At 42.9% G+C, this 17329-nt stretch overlaps 1 protein-coding gene across 4 annotated transcripts in view; it reads right to left on the bottom strand.

Annotated features, from left to right (window-relative positions):
* The window catches only part of LOC105479209 (arginine-glutamic acid dipeptide repeats), a 466387-nt gene extending 451348 nt beyond the window's left edge, over positions 1–15039 (bottom strand). For 3 of the 4 annotated variants that reach the window (XM_071066814.1, XM_011737100.2, XM_011737108.2), the window contains exon 1: positions 14509–15037. The gene's annotated coding sequence lies outside the window, so the exon portion shown is untranslated. Of the gene's footprint in view, positions 1–14508 lie in introns of all 4 variants that reach the window. The other variant, XM_071066820.1, reaches the window with a different exon arrangement.
* Between the last annotated feature and the right edge of the window lie 2290 nt (positions 15040–17329).

Below are 17329 nucleotides of genomic sequence, written 5' to 3'. Positions count from 1 at the left end.
CAACTAAAGTTTTTGTGGCATCAAAAGTGTTTAAGGATTCCACAAAGACTAAATTCTCACTAAGCTATGCAAACAAAGGTGCTAAGCCATTCCAACCAAAATATGTAAGAAACATGTAGATGTTTTATAAAGCTAAATTTCTTAAGGAATACGAATATTAATGAAAACTTTTCTCAATATATTAATAGAAACAACATGTATGCACATTTTTCCAGTTTATAGATGTTAAAAATTAAGTCTCAACAAGCTCTTTAATCATATGTGTATAATCCTAAGTATATAACAACTTAGGAAATTTCAGTAATTATTCCTACAATAATGAATCACATAAAATATATATATGTACACATGACAGATTATGCTACCAAGATCAGAATGTTCAAATCAGAAGGCAGTTCATCTTGTTAGAAAATTTATCCAGCAATAAAAATCTGAAGCCATAGTTAGATCGAGACAAATTTTAGTGAAAATTCTATACTAAATACTGAACTGGAGGTGGGGGGTTATTCTTACAAATAATACTGAAGGATTACAAACAATACTGTCAAATTATCAAATGTGTTAATACTACATTAGCCATTCCACTGGCATTTATGGCACAAACTGCCAGATGTAGTGCAATACTAATTCTTCCCTCCTTCCAAAGTAAGAGAACTCCTGATTCTTGACTAGGCACATAGGAATTTCCAGTACAGAATATACATTCCAGCTTCTCTTGCAGTTATATGTGACCTTGTTATAATCGAAGGGACATAGCAGAAGCGATATGTACAATTCCTGGAAAGTATCTTCACAAGATGGGGGCATGCCCAGCTTTTGCCTTTTCCTCCTTCCTGCTGGTCAGAATGTACAACTAATGTGAGAAAGTGGAGAAGCCACCTTTGACTAAAAGGAAAGAGTTACATGTTGAAGGCTGGGTCCCCTAATGAGCATGAAGGTACCATACTGGTTTAGGACTGCCTATGAGATACATGAAAGAAAGGTAACTTCTATCTTGTTCAAGCCATTGTTATTTTTGGTTTCTACTACTCACTGCTGAATCTAATCCTATCTAAAACAAGGCAAAATTATGGAGAAAGACTATTATATTCATTAAATTTTACTCTTTCAAATGATTTTTTATCTTTGCTTTGGTTTGTTTGTTTGTTTTGAGCCAGAGTCTTGCTCTGTCATCCAGGTTGCAGTGCCGTGGCTCCCTGCAACCTCAGCCTCCCAGGTTCAAGCGATTGTCCTGGCTCCTGAGTAGCTGGGATTACAGATGCCCGCCACCATGTTCAGCTATTAAATAATTTTGAATACACATTTTAAACTTACTAGGATTAAAATAAACTCATTTTGGGGGGCCGGACGCAACAGCTCATTCCTGTAACCTCAGCACTTTGGGAATCTGAGGTGGGTAGATCGCCTGAGGTCAGGAGTTCCAGACCAGCCTAGCCAATATGATGAAACCCCATCTCTATTAAAAATACAAAAATTAAGCCAGGTGCGGTGGCTCTCACCTGTAATCCCAGCACTTTGGGAGGCTGAGGCGGGTGGATCACTTGAGGTCAGGAGTACCAGACCAGCCTGGTCAACATGGTGAAACCTCACCTCTACTAAAAATACAAAAATTAGCCAGGGATCGTGGCTGGCACCTGTAGTCCCAGCTACTCGAGAGGCCGACACAGGAGAATCACTTGAATCCAGGAGGCGGAGGTTGCAGTGAGCAGATACTGCACCATTGTGCTCTAGCCTGGGTGATAAGAGTGAGAATCCAACTCAAAAAAAAAAAAAAAAAAACACAAAAATTAGTCGGGCATGGTGGTGCGTGCCTGTAGTCCCAGCTACTCAGAAGGCTGAGGCAGGAGAATCACTTGAACCTGGGAGGCAGAGGTTGCAGTGAGCCGAGATCGCGCCATTGCACTCCAGCCTGGGCAACAGGAGTGAGACTCCATCTCAAAACAAAACAAAAATAAATAAATAAACAAACTTTTTTTTTGAGACGGAATTTCACACTTGCTTTCCAGGCTGGAGTACAATGGTGCAATTTCAGCTCACTGCAACCTCTGCCTCCCAGGTTCAAGAGATTCTCCTGTCTCAGTCTCCCAAGTAGCTGAGATTACAAGCATTCGCCACCACGCCCAGCTAATCTTTGTATTTTTAGCAGAGACGGGGTTTCATCATGTTGGCCAGGTTGGTCTCAAACTCCTGACCTCAGGCAATCCACCCATATCAGCCTCCCAAAGTGCTGGGATTACAGGCGTGAGCCACTGCATCCGGCCAACAAACTTATTTTTGATGATTCAAATAACTAAGCTCTAAAATGTTTTTTTCTACACTATATTTGAGGTATAAAATTGCTATTATCAATAATTTTTTGGCCAGACGCAGTGGCTCACACCTATAATCCCCCAGCACTTTAGGAGGCAGAGGTGGGCGGATCACCGGAGGTCAGGAGATCAAGACCAGCCTGGCCAACATGGCAAAGCCCCATCTCTACTAAAAATACAAAATTTAGCCAGGCATGGTGGTGATCGCCTGTAATCCCAGCTACTTGGGAGGCTGAGACAGGAGAATCGCTTGAGCTCGGGAGGCAGAGGTTGCAGTGAGCCGAGATCATCCAGCCTGGTGACAGAGGGCGACTCCGTCTCAAAAAATAATAGTAACAACTTCCTAAGTATGCCTTGGGGTCAAGCGATTAAGCCAAATCTCCCTTATCTCTACCTCAATAATACCATACGGTAATATTATTCATTCATTTAACAAATGAATGCCTACTATACTCCTCGCATGAAAGGTGCACTGAAGTGACCAAAGCAGATGACGGGCCTCTTCCTACAAGAGCTGACAAGCCAGCATCAATGCAGCCAAGGCTATAGAAGCTGAGTGAAACCCTCTGCCTCCCTCTTCTCTAGCCTCCAAGTTCATCACTCCCCTGCTGTCATATTCTTGCTTCAGGCTACAATATGAGAGTACAATATGACTAGACTTCAGCTTTGCTCTGCTAATATAATCACACATAACCATATTCCCCAAAGATGACACTGCTGTTACCAAAATTAGCATCGGCATCTTACCAAAATGCCATAGCAGCCATCATTGATGGTGGGTCAGTTCTCCACACGGCAAATCTTATTTATCACAAGATATCTTTCCCTAATTGTACCTTATGGGGTTCTCTCATCCTTAAATTCTGTTGTTGTGACAGGATCTCACTGTCTCCCAGGCTGAAGAGCAATGGCACCATCTTGGTTCATTGCAGCCTTGACCTTGTAGGCTCAAACAATCCTCCCGCCTCAGCCTCCTAAGTAGTTAGGACTATAGGCACGTGCTACCACACCTGGTTAATTTTTAATTTTTTTGACAGAGACGGGGGTCTTGTTACATTGCCCAGGCTGGTCTCAAACTCCTGGTCTCAAGTGATCCTCCTGCCTTGACCTCCCAAAGCACTAGGATTACAGTTGTGAGCCACCACATCTAGCCTTATTCTTAAATTTGAAAAATACTTTGCAGTTCCGCCACCCCCCACCCCCGCAGTCCCAGGGACTATCCTGAAAAATGTCAGAAGGTGGGATTGCTTCGGTAGATAGCCAAATATTTTTAGTTATTCCTCACAGGCCATTACATCAACCTCACTAGAGATTTGAAGCCGGACCAACAAGATGTCTTGCTCTCTCCCTCAATCGCCTTCCTTCTTGCATCACTCTAAGAGGATGGAACACTAATCTGATTGGGTCAAGAGTCCACAATACTGATTGAACCCTGTTTACAAGTATGAAGATCAACGAAGATTAAAAGTCACACAAATCTTGATTCAAGTGCAAGATAGAAAAAAAGTCACATACATGTGAGAGTTTGCGTTCTTGTTCTTGGTCATTTCACTCTTACACACTCTAAAACACTAATCGTCGGGTCTTCTGCAAAGCCATCAACCAAAGAGTAGTAAGACAGTGAAATTGAGGAGGATGAGAGAGCCCTTGACTAGTCCTGGAGCTTAAGTAATATGCTCTCACCCTGTTTACTACACAAATTTACGTTGGTATTTTGGCCAAAAGCCCAAATTAATAATAAAGTAACACTTCTAATTTCCCACTTGCCATTGTTCTACTTACATAAATCTCCTTCAGAGGCCAGGCGTGGTGAGTCACACCTGTAATCCCAGCACTTTGGGAGGCTGAGGTGGGAGAATCACTTGGACCCTCAAGGTCGAGGCTACAGTGAGCCGTGATCATGCACCACTCAATGCACTCCAGAACCTCGGCAACAGAGCAAGACCTTGTCTAAAACAAACATTCCTTCAGGAACATAATAAATAAGAGGAACAGCTAAGCCATGACATTCTGATCATTTATTAACACCCCAAACTTCAAACTGCACTATTACTCTATTCACTTGGTATTTAATCACATATTGTTTTTTAGCATTTCCTATATCAAGGAATAGCGAACATTTTAGAATTGATACCTCAGAGAGAATTTATTCAAACCATCTGGTGTTCACCCATTGTCTCCTGCAGATCTCCTGATTATTATAAATAACAAAGAGAACATACTGCAAAGCTAGATCTCTGGATGACAATAACAATAATAATAAAAAGAGGCTAATATTTATTGACCATTTACTCTGTGCCAGGGACTTTTTTAAATACTTTATATGAATTAATTACTTTGGTCCTCACAACAAACCCATGAGTATTATTATCTCTATTTTACAGAGGAGGAAACTGAGACCCAGAAAGGTAAATAACCTGCCTGAAGTCACAGAGTTAATAAGCAGTGGGCTGCAGATTGAGTCTAGAGCTCTTAACAACTTTTCTGCAACAGCATAATGGTTAATGGCAGACAAATACTACAGCTTGGTAAGTTCTGAAACTTAGGGCCAAAAAGATATTCAAGGAGGCAAAGGACAACACAGATCTGCATCTCAAGAAAGAGATTTTCAAACTTCTAGGCTGGACCAAACTGGTGTTAAAGAAGTACTGAGGAAGGGCTGGGTGCGGTGACTCACGCCTGTAATCACAGCACTTTGGGAGGCCGAGGCCAGCGATCATGAGGTCAGATCAAGACCATCCTGGCTAACATGGTGAAACCCCGTCTCTACTAAAAAATACAAAAAATTAGCTGGGCGTGGTGGTGGGTGCCTGTAGTCCCAGCTACTCGGGAGGCTGAGGCAGGAGAATGGCGTGAATCCAGGAGGCGGAGCTTGCAGTGAGCTGAGATCACATCACTGCACTCCAGCCTGGGCGACAGAGTGGGACTTCGTCTTAAAAAAAAAAAAAAAAAGTAGTACTGAGGGAGAAGTTAATGGATAGAATCATGAAGAACATCAATATTTAACATAAACCCTGCACATTTTAGATCAAAATGGTAATACAGTAGGGTAGTATTTGTGTATATTATAGATATACAACATATATTACAAATCAAAATACATAATAATTATACCTACTCCATAGGAACTAGAACATAGTTTAACTATAATTACTTCAGGTTTATAGTAGCATCTCTGTTGGCTGTAGCTAAGATTTTTCATGCTAAATCCTTAGGCAAGAACGCAACCTATAATACTGTTCCTATGAAAGAAAATAATCTGCTTTAAAATCTTTCTTCAGACATGCTTTCCAGGGAACAGACAGTTGTGAAAAGAAAGTCAGCCTAAATAGATGGACCATATTTCAATGACTCTAAGACTCATAATGCTTGTTTTACATTTGTATACCACCGGAATTAGGAAAGGTCTCACAGAGGTTAACTGGCAGCATTTTTTTCATTCTTAGCAGTATATAAAATAATAGTGCATTTTACAAATGATGGCATCTTAGAGTCAATAAAATGTGTTTTTCAGAATACATCTAATTCTAAGTGTGAGCACACATACTGCTGTAGTCAAAGGAAAACTTTCTGCCTTCAAGAGATGTATAATCTAATAAAGAGAACATAATTAGTTCTAAAATATAAATGGAAGTAATAAACATTAATACAAGATATGAAGTGATCAAATGAGTGAGAAGGTTATAACAAGAATTGAAGAAAAGGTATTTAAGTGGTAGGAAATAGAAGTGGCCAAACCAAAAAAACTTCAGGCACTGTGTCCTGAGCAGTTTGTTGTTGTTGTTGTTGTTGTTGTTGTTGTTGTTGACAGAGTCTCACTCTGTCGCCCAGGCTAGAGTGCAGTGTCGCAATCTCGGCTCACTGCAACCTCTGCCTCCCAGGTTCTAGAGATTCTCCTGCCTCAGACTCCTGAGTAGCTGGGACTACAGGCACCCGCCACCAGACCCAGCTAATTTTTGTATTTTTAGTAGAGATGGGGTTTAACCATGTTGGCCAGGATGGTCTCAAACTCCTGACCTCAGGTGATCTGCCCACATCGGCCTCCCAAAGTGTTGGGATTACAGGCATGAGCCACCGCGCCTGGCCATGAGCACAGTTTCAAATGAAACAGATTAAATCTGATGTAAGAACAGAAAGAAGGTAGGAAATAAAAGCTATCTCAACACAGATAGGGAAGATGAATAACGTGAGGTTTTGGTCATGTCACTCTCCTCTAAGAACCAGCAACTATGTTCCAGTCAAAGTAAAGCATTGCTTCAAGGTATTAAGAACTAACTAATCAAGGGGAAAAACATTTTTTAAATGTCACATCTCTCTCCTTTGAACTACTGTGGCAGTTTTAAAATAAATCCAGACTGGGATTGGTGGCTCATGCCTATAATCCCAACACTGGGAGACCAAGGCAGGAGGATGATTCAATCCAGGAGTTTGAGACCAGCCTGGGCAACATAACAAGACACCATCTCTACAACAACAACAACTTTTTTAGCCAGGTGTGGTGGCATGTGCCTGTAGTCTCAGCTACACAGGAAGCTGAGATGGGGGAATCACTTGAGCCTGGGAGGTCAAGGTTGCAGTGAGCTGTGATCATGCCACTGCACTCCAGCTTGAGCTGGACACTGAGACCTTGTCTCTAAAGTAATTATTTAGCTAATTAATTAAACTTAATAAATCTACAAATTATTTGATACTCCTCCCTGCAAAAAAAATTATTTGATACTCCTCCCTTCAAACAAAATAATATAAACATTTTTAAAGTTTTTTTTTTTTTTTTTTTTGAGATGGAGTCTCACTCCGTTCCCCAGGCTGGAGTGCAGTGGCACGATCTCTGCTCACTGCAACATCCGCCTCCCTGGTTCAAGCGATTCTTCCACCTCAGCCTCCTGAGTAGCTGGGATTATAGGTATCTGCTATCACGCCCAGCTAATTTATTTTTGTAGAGACGGGGTTTCACCATGTTGGTCAGGCTGGTCTTGAATTCCTGACCTCAGGTGACCCGCCTGTCTCAGCCTCCCAAAGTGCTGGGATTACAGGCGTGAGCCTAAAGTTATTTTTAAATAAAATAAATCGGGACATAGTGGCTCATGCCTGTAATCCCAACACTTTGGGACACCAATGAGGGTAGATCACTTCAGCTGAGAAGTTCAAGACCAGCCTGGGCAACATGGCAAAACTCTGTCTCTACAAAAAATATAAAAATTAGCTGGGTATGGTGGCGCATGCCTATGGTCCCAGCTACTTGGGAGGCTGAGGCAGGAGGATCATTTGAGCCCGGGGGTTCAAGGCTGCAGTGAGCAGAGATTGTACCACTGCACTCCAGACTGGATGACAGAGCAAGACCTTTCCTCAAAAAACTTAAAATTTAAATTTAAAAAAAAAGTAATTTTACAGGTGCATCTCAAATTGTTCTATTAAACTAGAATAGTAGTATCTATCCCATGAGTATCTCATGAGAAAGAAACAGGTATTCTTTGGGGTAAGGGAGGAAAATGAAAAACAAAATCCCTCTATAGTATAAAATGTTTCTGAGGCTTTAAAGAGCTCATGTGCATTATAAACGTATTTCACCTCATACTTAAAGTACTTGCAACATATTAGTAAGCCATAAATACAGTTTGGGAAACACTGACTTGGGTAGGCAGGTAGATAGGCAGGTGGATGGCAGAGTCACAGAAAATAAAAGGAGAGTAAGACAAATGTAGTAAAATGATACCACCTAAAAAAAAAGGATCATAACTGACTATGAGTTATGACAATGAAGTCTCCTGAAGGAAAATAAGCTGTTAGAATAAGCTATCAAAATCAACAATAGCCGCCAGGCGCAGTGGCTCATGCCTAGAATCCACTTGGGTGGATATACTTCCCCAGCATAGCCAGGTCCTGCCACAGAAGATTTCCAGTGCCTCCCCAGGCAGTTCAAACAAACAAACACGCTCATCTGCTCACACTCCCCCTGAACTGTACTCACCCCACACACACTGAGTGCCTCCATCACTGTACTCCCTTGCTCCCCACCCTAGAAGCAGGAAGAAGGTCAAAGAATCAGACCTTTGGCTGGGCATGGTGGCTCACAACTGTAATCCTAGCACTTTGAGTGGCCAAGGTGGGAGGATCACTTGAGCCTAGGACTTCAAGACCAGCCTGGGCAACATGGCAAGACTTGATTTCTACAAAAATGTAATTAGCCAGGTGTAGTGGTGCACACCTCTAGTCCCAGTCCCAGCTACTCGGGAGGCCAAGGAGGGAGGATAACTTGAGCCCAGGAGTTCAAGGCTGCAGTGAGCCATGCTCATGCCACTGCACTCCAGCCTGAACAATAGAACAAGACCCTCTCTCAAAAAAGAATTAGACTTCTGGGAGCCTAGGGAACATATGTAGGTGCCAATGAATGTGTCCATGCATGCTCTGCTGAATGTGTGCATGGCTGTGTGAGCTAGAATGGGTTTTTGTAGCAGGAGCTCTGCCCTGCTGCTTCAGGACTGTCTAAAGATGCTGCACAGCCATGCTTCCTCACAAGCTCTCTTTTAAGGTTAGTCCAGGCCAACAATGTCAATACTGTCCCCCTTAGGGTGGTATATTTATTGCAACACACAGCCTGGACACTCATATACAGGGCCGTGGCACTAGGGTAAGGCGCCACAAACTCCTCCTGCTGAGGAGGCAACAAGGCATCTGGTTGGGATCCATATCCCTGATAGTATTCCAGTATGTATGAGGCACTGCGGAACCAGGGTTTTTGTTCCTAGGTGAGGCCTGACTCGTATGGCTTAAATTTCTGTTCTACTTTTCTCCAACTTGAGATGACTTGGAAGACTTCCTGTTCCTTGCAATGAAAAACAGCCTACGGCCGGGCGCGGTGGCTCAAGCCTGTAATCCCAGCACTTTGGGAGGCCGAGACGGGCGGATCATGAGGTCAGGAGATCGAGACCATCCTGGCTGACACGGTGAAACCCCGTCTCTACTAAAAAATACAAAAAACTAGCCGGGCGAGGTGGCGGGCGCCTGTAGTCCCAGATACTCGGGAGGCTGAGGCAGGAGAATGGCGTGAACCCGGGATGTGGAGCTTGCAGTGAGCCGAGATCTGGCCACTGCACTCCAGCCTGGGTGACAGAGCGAGACTCCGTCTCAAAAAAAAAAAAAAAAAAAAAAAAAGAAAAACAGCCTAACCAAAGTCCTTAAAAGTCATGTGTATAACTACTTTAAAATTAAGATATAACCCATGGCTTCGACTTCCGATGCAAAAACCCAAGACAAATAGGCTATGAGGATTCCTCAAATACCAAGTGGTTTATGAATTAGAGGTCACATCCTTTTATAACCTAACCATATAAGGAAAATTTTCACAGTTAAACATATTGCTCACACTTGCTGACACACTGGCAAATTTTACCAATTAAAAATATGCCATGCACAGTGGTTCGCGCCTGTAAAACCAGCCCTTTAGGAAGCCAAGGTGGGTGGATCACTTGAGGTCAGGAGTTCAAGACCAGCCTGGCCAACATGGTAAAACCCCATCTGTACTAAAAATACAAAAATTAGCCAGGTGTGGTGGCACACATCTGTAATCCCAGCTACTCAGGAGAATGAGGCAGGAGAATTGTTTGAACCTGGGAGGCAAGGTTGCAATGAGCCGAGATCGTGCCATCGCACTCCAGCCTGGGCGACAGAGCGAGCTCCGTCTCAAAAAATAATAATAATAATAATTTTACACTGGCACAAACAGGTCACTTTATAAAAAAAAAAAAGCATCTTATATTAACTGTACTCTCTGACCTAGTTACCTAATGTACAGACACACAGTATATCTTATATTACTTGGCACACCAACAAGTTAGCCATACAAATCACAATTCCAACCCAAACTCGAAGCTAGTAAATGTATTTAGTATTTGAGCTTGAGTTACTTGTGTTCAAATGTTCATTAAATTGGTCTATGCAATCTTAACAATGTTCTAACACATATTTAAAATGTTCATTTCTCCTCCATTATTAAAAAAAAAAAAACACACACCAACTATAACTCTGTTAGACAAGAAACCAAACATAAGCCAACAGGCTCAGCAAAATCACACTTAAATAGGACAAGGAAAGTTTCAACTCCAGAATAATTATCAGGATACCAATCACACAAATATGATTCAACAATCACTTAAATATGATTCAAGAGGAATTCCTAGTAGTAAAAAAAGAAATCCTGTGATTAACTAGAGCACAGCATTATCAGAAACTGATTATGTAAAACAACAGTTTTTCTTTCAGGATGTCTGTGTGTGTGTGTGTGTGTGTGTGTAACGAAGTTCACAGCTAGGTTACACTAATGACTCACTTAAACATTTGAATTTTCTGCTATCTTAACCTTTAAATCAACTGCAAAAGTAGCTGCCAAAAGTAGTTTAGTAGGAAAGCATACTACTCCCAAAAGAACTTGGTATGTCCAACTTATTTTACTACTTAAATTTTTTTTGATCACTGAGATTTGAAACTAATTTTTAAGTAATGAATGCTTACTAAATCCATTATCATACTCAGCATATACAGGTTTTTAGAAGGGCACAGATTATATTCTTATATGTGTGTTTTTACAGCACCTGGCACATTTCTGTTCAGTATCTGTTCAATATTACACATAATTATTTCAGGACCTGACAGTGTTTACTGTCCTATTTTTCTTTTTTTTTTTTTTTTGAGACAGAGTCTCGCTCTGTCACCCAGGATGGAGTGCAGTGGTGCCGATCTCAGCTCCCTACAACCTCTGCCTCTGAGATCAAGCAATTATCGTGCCTCAGCCCTTCAAGTAGCTGGGATTACAGCCACGCACCAAAGTGCCAAGCTAATTTTTGTATTTTTAGTAGAGACAAGGTTTCACCGTGTTGGCCAGGCTGGTCTCCAACTCCTGACCTCAGGTGGTCCACTCACCTTGGCCTCCCAAAGTGCTGGGATCACAGGCGTGAACCACCACACTAGGCTTTACTGTCCTATTTTTTAAAAGCTTTTTTGACTGACCAGTAAATCAAAGTTGAAAAGGCAACTGGTACATTTTATTTCTTGATTTGGATTATCTTTCTGTCGTGAATTGGTTCTCAGTTCTAGTTTCCTTGTGACAAAACACTGATGGAGAATACATTGAACTGAAATCCCCTGAATCTATTCCCACTGAGAAAATAATACATTTGAACTGTTCACACTTCATTGTAAAAGATACACAACTTTAGAGATTACTCTTGAAGTTCTGAAAGTAAAGTGAATCGGAAGTCACATTTCTAGAAGCAGTCAGTCTGGAACAGATGTTTATCCTACACACCCAGTCCCCTTTACCACTGCAAAACTCTCTAATAGTTCATTACATTAGAACAACTGAGATGGGTTAGGATTTGTGAAAATAAAAATTCTTTTGAGACATTTATTAAGCAGATTATCTCTGAAACTGTACCTTAGTTTACAAGCCTTCAGGCAGCAATTTGACCTTCTTGTATGTTAATCCGTGTACACCCTCATTTCACATTTTCTCTGGCTTCCAATTTTATTTTTTATCTAATCCATACAATAAGTCACCCTATCAGACTTTATAAGACTACTGAAAACAACACTACTGCAATGCAAGGCTACTACATTTGCAAAACTGCCGATTTTAGTGAGATCTCCCTCCCTCAACTCCTCCTCTACCCCTCTACCTGGGTTAAATCTCGAGAAAAACCTCTGTCCAGTGCTACAACTTTACTTTCCATAGAGTAGGTTTGATTTTTTATTAATGATACTAAAAACTTTTTTAAAAGACTGCTGGTGTATATGATTTCCAATACTGGGAACAGAAATAAACCCTCTTGTATAATATTTCAAGAGAAATTGTCTCATAAAAGATGAGAAGGTATCAATTCAAAGGAGTCCTGGGAAGTCACAAAGTGTAAATACTTCTGGTAACAGAACAAATTAATGTCGAGGCACAACCAATAACATAATAATGCCTCAATGCAACCGTGCCTGTCAAAGGACATCTGTATTAGCAGCTCGGGGAAGTGGCATTTGCAGAAAGGCACAACAACTGTGCTTAAAAGAAAATCATTAAGCCTCAGCCGTTAATCCCCTCCCCCATCCTCTTCGTCTGGGTCTTTTCAAGCAATTAACCAGTAGAAGGTGCTATTCTGCAACCCACATGTATTCACACCAACCTCCATCCTTGGGCCACAGCTGGGTTTACCGCAGGTGGACTAGCCTATTCCCTGTCCAGTATTCAAAGGAGCCCCCAAACAGAAAGCCAGATCTTTTCTTTTAACCCTTATTTACAAAAACAACATTGACAGCTCAATTGCCAGGAAACCTGACACATCACACCACTAAAAACATGCAAACATCATCTTGCTAAATATTAACCTCAACACAATCTTTATAATATTAACCAATAAAATCTATTTCTACCTAGAAAGACTCTGCTCACATTCACTACTAAGAGTCAAGTGAACAAATCACTGTCCCCAACAAAATCAGGGTCAATGAGAAATACGAAAGCAATGAGAGCTGAACATAAGGCCACAACATATAAAGAGGGATTTTATCTTTACATACACAAAAAAGAAAGAGCAGCAGAAACCAGGGCTGCAAAGGGAAGAAAGGGAGGCAGAGAGAAGAGGAGTCTCTGAACATGTTTTTGGGTGTCCTTTAGTTTCCAATGCACTCTTCTGCCTCACAAGGTTGCAAAAAAGGCCAGGCATGAGATGGGTGGAAGAAAGCTGAAACAGAAAAGCACCCTCCCTTCCCCCATCTTCTCTCTTCTCTCCCAAAAAGAGCTGTGTTTGTCTGTGCAAACCTAGTCCCAAATATGGGAGAGAGAGAATGAACGTGTGTATGGAAGAACAATGAGCCCTCAGCTTGGTATTGTGTGTGTATGTGTGTGTGTGCGTTTATGTGTGTGTCTGTCTGCCTCTGCCTCTTTTCCCTTCGACCTCAACAACAACAGGGAGAGCTGCAAGCCAGTTTTCCACCCATCCCAGGCCATCAAAATCAAAACTGGTTGATAATTTACAGTAGTATTAACTCAACAAGCAAATCCATGGAACAAAATATCAACCCAAAGATGATTTTATTATAGTATAGATCCAGCTTCTCTCCCCTCCCCCAACAGACTGAGACTAAAGAGACCAGTGTACACTAGACAAAAAGGTCCCTCTTTAAATGGAAAGCAATTATGAAAACTGTCTCAAATCTTCGGTGCATCAATTCCTGCTATATTAAAATGTCTGTTTTCTAATTCACCAAGTTCGTCCTCTTACTAGTTAGCTTTTTTTGCGTTTAAAAAATTGCTTTGAAGAAGGCTATTTCAGGATTCATACAAAACTACTTTCTAAATGTACCTTAAAATAGCAACACATACTGAAACATTTAAAGCACCCAATTTCTCAAGGACACATTTTGCTGAAATCAATGTTTGAAGTCTGTAATCCAGAAAAATTGTAAGCAAACCTTGGAAAAGAGACAGAGGAAAATGACAATTCAACAATGAATCATTTTGTTTTCCTTTCAACAACTTCTCAAGCAACCAGTTTCAAAGGAAGCCTGCAATACTTTTCCCCCTTTCCAACAGACACACATACATACATTATCCTATGTAAAACTACGAATCCTTCCGTCACCTTAAAAATTAATGATAAATAGAAGCCACCCTCCTTCAGAGAGCAGAACTAAAACAAGATAGTAAGAATTCCATTCTGCTGCAAATGACTTTGGGTTTCCTAATTCTCTAATCACATACAGCTGAGAACTAGAGATTGGGAGCACAAAGAGGAAATCTCCCCCCTAATGAGAAAATGATACTTTAATAATAAAGTCCTCCCCCCAGCACCCCGAAATCCACAAACATTCAAGAAATTCACAGTTCCAGTCCTTGACTTCCTTCTCTTCCAGTTTCAGCCAATAATTTAGTCACATGAAATAGTTTAACCTCAAACAAGTACAACAAGAGCATGAATAAGAGGCCAAGAGAGAGCATGGGTCAGAAGGCACGCAGGAACGGTCACCTGGCCCGGACATGACCAAAGAAGTGCCCTGCCCTCGTCCGGCTCCCCTCGACTTCGGCTTCGACCCCAGCCTTTTCTTTCTGCCTCCCCCCGGGCGAAGGACTGCTTTCACGGCCGACCCTCTCTGACCACCAGGACGAGGGGCCAAAAAAGAAAGCACACGACCCGGCGCGGGCAAGTTGGAGACTTACCTTCCCCTAAAGCGCTACACCATCAATAGAGAGGTGTTCGCGGCCCAGCTCCGGGGAAAGTGGTGGGGACGGGGCGGGAGGCCGCGCGGAGGCTGCGGGGCCGCGGGGCGCAGGGCCGAGAGGGGCGGCCCGCGGGGAGGCGACGCGGAGGGGCTGAGGGGGCTTCCCTGCCGTGACCTTTCCTGCGACTTGAACCTAGGTTCCCTCCTCCTCGGTCGGGCAGATCTTTCAGAAGCGGGAGCCCAGGATCATGTCTGGTTTTGTTTTCCGAGGGCGAGGGGGCTCCCTGAGGATGATGGTGATTTTTTTTTTTTTTAATCCTCAACTAGGAGAGAAAATGAGGCAGAGACAATGTGGGGAGCGAGAGAGGGGAAGAGGAGGGGGGAGGAGGCGGGGACCGAGGCCCAGCGGGGCGAGCGTCTCGAAGTGTTCGGGAGGCTGAGGAGGCTCCGGAGCGCGGAGGGTTGCTCGCGAGCGTCTGTGGGAGCAGCGGCACCTCCGCGATGGTGGCGGAGCCGCGGCGGAGCTGCTGCACCGACCCGCCGCCCACTCCCCGCTCGGGCCCGGCCCACCTCGCAGTATCGCACCTCCCCATTGGCGCAGCGCGGCGTGACGCGTGCGTAGGCCCGGCCAATGGAAGGCGGAGGGCGGGCGGACAAGGCGGGATCTCTTTTCCCTTTTTTTTTTTTTTTTTTTTTTTTTTTTTTAATTTTTTTAATAAAATGAGCAGAGACGAAGGCTGGGAGAGGCCAAGCCTTGACAACGCCGCGGCCGGGGGCTGCAGGGCGCGCGCTGCAGGCGGCGGCCCGGGGCGGTGGGCTGGGCTCCCGCCGGGGGCGCGTCTTTGTGAGAGTGCGAGGCCGGCCCTCCTCCGCCGCGGACCGCCCCACGCGCCCCCCCGGGCGGGGCCGGGCTAGCTGGGCGGGCAGGTCCCGGTTGGGGTGGGCGGGAGTTCGGTTGCTCCTGCTGTTACCCGGGTCTTAATTGGCCTTTTCAGTCATTAGGACGCGGATCCATGTTCCTGCGGGCTACAGAGTGGCTGTAAACGATTCGCATAGGGACTCTTTCGAAATTCTGATGAGCAGCTCATAATATTTTTCAAATAGTGTACATGACAAAAGATGAATTAAGAAAGAAAAAAGTGATAAGTCGCACTGCTTATTTGAAAAGAATAAAAAGTGTCATGAAGGCATAAAGGAGAGACTGTACAGGTACAGAAGGGATTTTAGAAAGAGCAGTGTACAACTCTATAGGGTAAGTGTGAAAAAAAATCTAAAAAGAGAAAAGACCAAACATCACCTCTTTTTCTTTGAAGAATAAAGTATTGTGTCCCACCTCCCGAAAGCCTGATAATCACAGGGTCTATCATGCTGTAAAGGGAGTAGGGGCAGGCCAAATGATCATATTCTAGTTAATGTAATTTATGGGATTGAGGGGTTTGGAAATTTCAATTATGATTAGCAATTTTTGAAATGCACATCATGTTTATTGAGTTCTGTCACAGAGCCTGGCACGAATCCAGGGTGAATCATCAACCTAATGTTGGTTTGTTAATACTCTGTAAATGCTTATTGGTGTCCTTATACCATACACTCTTCCCGAAGGAGTTAAGGTCTGTATAAAATAAAATAAGGGGTAGAGGCCGGGCGCGGTGGCTCAAGCCTGTAATCCCAGCACTTTGGGAGGCCGAGACGGGAGGATCACAAGGTCAGGAGATCGAGACCATCCTGGCTAACACGGTGAAACCCCGTCTCCACTAAAAAATACAAAAAACTAGCCGGGCGAGGTGGCGGGCGCCTGTAGTCCCAGCTACTCGGGAGGCTGAGGCAGGAGAATGTCGTAAACCCGGGAGGCGGAGCTTGCAGTGAGCTGAGATCCGGCCACTGCACTCCAGCCTGGGCGACAGAGTGAGACTCCGTCTCAAAAAAAAAATAATAATAATAAGGGGTAGAAAACGTAGCACAAAATAATTCACTCATCTATTTCAAATGAAGTGATAATTTTATCCTTGGAGTATCTATTCAGATTATAATTCCCACATTCAATTATTCTTTAAAGAATAATTTGGACTAACAGATGCTATGGGACCATGACCCAAGAGATCTAAAAAAAAAAAGAAAGAAAGCGATAGATCCTTGCCATCACCTTTCTGAGTAACTTTCAGCAAGAAAAATCCTCTTTGCTGGAGTTATGAAATGGGGAAAGTAGTTAATATCTCTTTATATATCTAATAATGTGAGAACTGAATTTTAAAACCTAATAAATTCAATAAACTGCCTCCAACATTCTACATATGGATAGAGCTATTTGACTTACTCTTTGGAAATGATGAGGGATAAAGTATATCAGTTAGATGGCTTCAGTTTCCATGAAAATCTCTTATCTACAAGAGCATTCTTCTTTTTTTTTTTCTTTTTTTCTTTTTCTTTTTTTTTTTTTTTTTTTTTTTTTTTTGAGACAGAGTCTCGCTCTGTTGCCCAGGCTGGAGTGCAGTGGCAGGATCTCAGCTCATTGCAACCTCCACCTCGTCGGTTCAAGTGATTCTCGTGCTTCAGCCTCCTGAATAGCTGAGATTACAGGCGTGTGCCACCACGCCCGACTAACTTTTCTAATTTTAGTAGAGATGGAGTTTCATTATGTTGCCCAGGCTGGTCTTGAACTTACAGGAGCATTTTTTCCAATAAAGATTCAGCTCTGTGGTAGACAAATGGGCAATGCACTGCCATCCAGCAGGAAGGAGAGAAGCTCTCCACGTTAGGAAATAACATTTACTGTGGTATTAGGGATTGGCTGTCATTTTCATTTATCCATAAAAATGTAA

This window comes from Macaca nemestrina, chromosome 1, assembly GCF_043159975.1.
Source record: "Macaca nemestrina isolate mMacNem1 chromosome 1, mMacNem.hap1, whole genome shotgun sequence".
NCBI classification, from domain to species: Eukaryota; Metazoa; Chordata; class Mammalia; order Primates; family Cercopithecidae; genus Macaca; species Macaca nemestrina.
This window is presented reverse-complemented; position numbering and strand designations above follow the sequence as displayed.